Below are 5731 nucleotides of genomic sequence, written 5' to 3'. Positions count from 1 at the left end.
TTTTCGTCCTTGCCTTACCGATTTCTTCAAAAACGGGTCAACCTCTAAACGTGGTCCCAAAACCGAAATTTAAATTGGTACGGCAAGGCATCCTTTGCCGGTTTACACTACACAATTTAGCCTTGCCTTGCCTAGAGTAAAAGTTACCCTTGCCAATTTTCATCCTTGCCTTGCCGTTTTTTCCTGTCGTGTAAATGGGGTTTTAAAGAGTTTGTAAATAACTATTGGTCTAAATAACTTGTAATAATTTACACCATTTTTCGCATAGGTTAATTATTTACTTTTAATGTGTATATTATATATATATATATTATAATATATATATTTCTGTGTGTATGTTTTCACTTTAGATGCACAGCTTTATTGTAAATAAGTGACCTAGCTTTATCGGGATTCTTTGCTTAATAAAGTAGCTATCTATCTATCTGTCTATCTATCTATCTATCTATCTATCTATCTATACTTGATGGGCGTCATCAGAGTAACTAAAATATGCTGTTCGAGAACAGCTATCTATCTATCTATCTATCTATCCATCTATCTAGTGCTCTTTTTTCTTCCTTTAAGCTCTCGCCAAGTATCATCACATGATATGCCGAAATTAAATCAGCTTCAGTTTGTTTAAATAGCGCCTACGGATATCAAACGGTTAGTTCTCTCTGGCCTAGTGACTAAGCACGTATACAAATATATACACAAATTTAATTGCACTTTTTCCTATCCAACTTCCCCTCCTACCAATCACCAACAGATCTCAAATTCGAAAATCTCACTTGACTCTGTCGAGGACCAGTAAAAACAAAGGCACGCTTTCCTAAGGTCAGGAGGTGTTCCTTCAATGATTCTGCCAAAGAAAATGCAATTATTTCTCGGAATCAAAAACCAGACAAACCGCAGAAGCTCATAGAGAAGGGTGTGTTGGATCGTTCTCTTGTGAGTATTTGCGATGGAATCTCTCCTGAAAAACTTGGAAAAACACGTTACATGTTCCATTTGTTTGGATTTTTTCACCCAAGACTATAGAATGTCTGCACTCATTTTGCTTTGAGTGTTTGAAGAGACACGCTCTAAAAACTCAACAACAAGGAAGATTTCGCTGCCCTGAGTGCCAGGCAAAAATTGACGTCCCTCAGGGCTTCGATAAATTGCCGACTGGATTTCTCCAAAACAGTTTGCTTGATCTTCTCGCAGTACAAAAAGGAGGAGAAGGAAGCGAGATCAGTTGCGGCAACTGGCGCGGAAAAGAAGCGCCGAGACGAGCTTCTGCTTCGAACGTCAAAAGTTCATGTGCCCTGATTGTGTCAACGCACATGAAGTTCTTAGAAATGTAGCTTTTGAAGGACACAAAGTCAGAACGATAAAACACTTTAAAGTAGAAGACTACGAGGCTCTTCTCAAGAGACAGTCCTTTTGTTCGCAGCAGTATCATGAACGAGAGACAACGAGGTTTTATTGCGTCGACTGCGAGTGCTGTGTTTGTCACACCTGTGTAATTACGGAACACAAGAACCATGCTATTGATCCGCTTGACAAAGCAGCCGATGGCGAGAAGGCTAAACTCGCGGCAGCAGTCGAGTCTATGAAAGAAAAGAGCAAACTTTGCAGTGATGTGATTCGTCAGTTTGAGCAAATAGCTGTTGATTTGGAAACTAACACTAACACCGCTAAACGCCAAGTTTCCCAAACAGCCGACCAAATGATCGCCAAAATTCGAGAACTCGAGCGGGAGGCCATTATCGAACTCGACGAGACACGCGCATCGAGACTGGAGCAATTAAACGAAGCGAAGAATCAGCTTCCGTCTTTGTTGAGACAAATAAATCAAGCCATAGATTTTGCGAGCAACATGATTCAAAGGAGTTCTAGCTCAGATATCATGCAAGGCAAAGACACCTTGGAAAAGAGATTTAATAATCTTGACAAGTCTGAAGTGCCAACGCTTACGGTTGGTTCATATGTAAAGTTTGTGTCAGCAAGTGAGGCAGAGAAATTGACCCTGGGTATTATTGCAACCCATGAGTTAACTATCAAGATTTTCAAGCTGGCGTTGAAGCAGAGTTTGTTATCTGTCCTAATCTCACGTGCGAAGTGGGAGAATTGTTGCAACTTGAAGTTCTCGTAGAACCCACTGAACAAGTGGGAAGTTTGATTACACACAAAAACAAAGATAAAACTTTCTCGGCGAGATTTGTACCTAAAGTTCCAGGTGCATACAACATTTCAGTGGCTGTAAAAGAGGACAAACTCCACAAGAATCCATTTTCAATCCAAGTAAAAGAACGACGGCTTGAAGTTGTGGGTGAGGATTTGAAAGGACAAACTCTTCACTATCCTTTCGGGACTGCTGTGAACAAAAGGACTAATCGCTGTAAGTGATTACAAGATACACTGTATCCTGATGTTTGATAAAGAAGGAAAGTATTTGAGAAAATTTGGACGCAAAGGGGAGGAAGCTGGTCAGCTTAATGCTCCTGCAGGTTTAACATTTGTTGATGACGACAACATTCTGGTAGCCGAAGACCTGAATCACCGCATTCAAAAATTTAATGTACAGACAGGCAATGCTGTGAAGTCGTTTGGAAGTAAAGGGTCAAGAGATGGCGAGTTTAAAAATCCATTAAACGTTTGCATAGATGATGAAGGACGTGTTGCTGTTGTCGACTTTTGCAACAACAGAATTCAGGTTTTTACAAAGGACGGTGAGTTCTCTTTCAGAATCTCAGAACCAGCAATCTATCCCGCTGGATGCATTTTCCACGACAACCTGTTTATTGTTTCTGATTCCTTCAACCACTGTTTGAAAATCTTTGACCGAACAGGCAAGTTTCTTCGCAAAATTGGTGAAGAGGGCAACGGTGACGGACAACTGAATTTCCCACAGGGCCTGTGTACTGAGAAATGCGGCAATCATCGCAACATTCTCGTTTGTGATTACTTGAACAATCGAATTGTCCAGTTTTCAGTTGAAGGCTTTTTTACCGGAAAAAGTGTTGGTGTTCTGCCAGGACCCTGCAATATTGCAGCAACACCGGATGGTCGGATTTTAGTTACCGATTCCAAAGCTAAAACGGTATTCATCTTGAAATAGAATAAACTAATAGCGATTAATTGACATCACCATGTAGAATTTAAGAATTTGCTTTCAGTTTTGAAATTTTTTACTGTGTTCCGTCAAAATGATGTTCAGTTGTAACGGAAACAAGTCTTCAGGAAAGATCTTACCTGCATGTATAGCCTGGCCAAGTCAGTGTGGGTTTGTCGTCATTAAAGCACTCTCACGGTTCTGAAGTGAAGACAGGTCACTTTTCGAAACTATGTTAGTGGAGTCCTGAAAATGTCTTGGAAAGTTTGTTTGAAGAGTGCATTAAAATAAGCTTAATTGAAGAACCTTGCCCTTAAAACCAATTTTTTTACCGACTTTAGACTTTCGACGGAAACTTGTTAATATACTATGCGCTGGTACGAAAGCTGCGTGCTTATATCTTTTAATCAATGGCAGTATTGTGTCAAGTCTGTTTCTGAGTTCCCTTTTTTTGCCAGGTTTCTATCCATGAACGCATAATAACCTCCTGTAATCAAAAGACCAACAGTCTATTTCATCACTGAAAGCGTTATTTATTTGATTTACATGCAGTCCCTTCTATTATTAAGTCACTTGAGCTGAACAATCGTAACCTCGCATGAGAACTGATTGGTGTTGTGATTGTATTTTGTAAAATAAAAACGCCCTCTTGGACAGGAAAAAGTGATTATTTCAAAAAATTGTTCGTTTTTAGCCACCTTAACTTTTGTTTCAGCTCATCGGGGCTTTTACCAAGCCTAATTTCATATTTAGGTTGGTGATGACCAATGCGCTGTCGCTGCCTTTAGGAGGCTCGAAAGGGTTTCAACACTTTGAAAAACTCTCTGTTTAGATCGAATGTTGCTACAACAATGGATCATGTTATGGTGAAACACTGATCATTTCCAAACAAGATGTGATCTATATTGCGATGTAATAAGTTACCTTGGCAACAGGAAAGCCCAGCAAAAACACTCTATATTTTGGATTTAGTTGTTTATATCTCAAAACCGAAATCAGTGACCCCCCTTTTTTATTGCTGAGAAGTGATTAGAAAGCCCCCATGAGACTTTCGGCAAAGTTTAAAAACATTCTGTCTAGAGGATTCAGAGTTACCTTAAAGAAATCACAAAATTAAGGTGCCTCTGAATCCACTAAACAGAATTTTTTAAACTTTGCTGAAAGTTTCATCTTGCCCTTCTTATTACTTTTCGGAATAAAAAAATGGGGGTCACCGAAATCGTTTTTGATATATAAGCAATTAAAGACAAAATAAAGCGTGTTTTTACAGGGCTTGCCCGTTGCCACGGTGACATATTACGTCGCAATAATGACTGTATCTTGTTCAGCAATATATTCGTGTTTCATTTGGTACCACAATATTGCCAATACATGATACAACGTTGTGGTGCCGTTCCATCTAATACGAGCGTCACTTAGAAGCGTCGAAAGAAACAGAAAAATGCACCGATCAGCTCGAAATCCCCCCCCCCCCCTACCCTGCCCCGTCGCCGGGCAAACACCGGGTTTTGAACTTTAGAAGATTGGATCTTTCAAATTCCCGCCCCCTCTGGCCAAAATGGTGTTCAAATGCCCTACCCTATCGTCGGATTTGTCTGTCAAATGCCCCTCCTAAAGAACAATCGTCGTCCGCTCCTGTCGTCTTTAATAAGGCTTGTGTACAAACATGCCAACACATGTTTTGTGACCCTTTATATAATGATGCCGTTTTTACCAGAATTGAGTTACTACAAAAACACAACTTTAAATTAAAATTGACTAGGAATTAAATTAATTAATGTCAACAAGCAAGCGGAAGCTGCTCTAACTCCGAAACACGGCAAAGATTGTTTAACAGGGGTACTGTATAAATATAAATTGAAAGAACCAGTTCTTAAGTAGGAGGGTCCTTTTTTTTTTCTTCTCCCTGGTTTCACGGGCTTACGGCACTGCTCTAGCGCGAGTTAGTTTCTTCTTTTTAAGACGAATCAACCACTTTTGGACTTCGTCAAAACCCAAGCGACATTTCTTTGCGAGATGTAAAGTGTTTTTTCCTTAAGCACAGCTTTGCTTGAAAGCTTCCTCAATAATGACACTCAGTGGCAATAATAAAGGACTCTCTACTTTTCACCGCGCACCGGTGGCTCAGTTTGTTGAGCATCGGGCTGCCATGCGGGAGGTCGTGAGTTCCACTCCGGCCGGACCAACACTCAGGGTCTTAAAATTGCTGAGGAGAAAGTGCTGCCTTTGTAATTACATCCGCAAATTCTCGGATAAGGACTATAAACCGTAGGCCTCATCTCACATCCCTTCAATGTTCACAACCCAGTGGGACGTAAAAGAACCCACACACTGTTCGCAAAGAGTAGGGCACGGAGCTCCCGGTGTTGTGGTTAGGCCTCATTTCAGTCATCCATATGCTGGGTGAGATCGCTAATGATACTCGCGGCTGCCAGCAGCGCCTACTATATATGCTGATGTCCGATCTCACCCATAGATCCCTTGCTTGTAAAGCGTATTTGAATACGTCAATAGAAAATGCGCTATATAAAATATAATCATTACCATTACCATTTTTTGTAAGCCAATCGCTCACAAATTCTATATCTTTTCCTTTAAACTCTTCCATCTCGTCCAACACGTGTTTATAGCTGTCAGCGACTTCGACGC

General features: G+C 40.6%; 1 pseudogene; it reads left to right on the top strand.

Moving 5' to 3' along the window:
• The first annotated feature begins 910 nt into the window (after window positions 1-910).
• LOC137970560 (E3 ubiquitin-protein ligase TRIM71-like) lies at window positions 911-3283 on the top strand (annotated as a pseudogene).
• The last annotated feature ends 2448 nt before the right edge of the window (window positions 3284-5731 follow it).

Source organism: Montipora foliosa, chromosome 9 (assembly GCF_036669935.1).
Source record: "Montipora foliosa isolate CH-2021 chromosome 9, ASM3666993v2, whole genome shotgun sequence".
Taxonomy (NCBI): domain Eukaryota; kingdom Metazoa; phylum Cnidaria; class Anthozoa; order Scleractinia; family Acroporidae; genus Montipora; species Montipora foliosa.
Note: the sequence above shows the minus strand (reverse complement) of the source record. Positions and strands in the feature narration are given on the sequence as shown.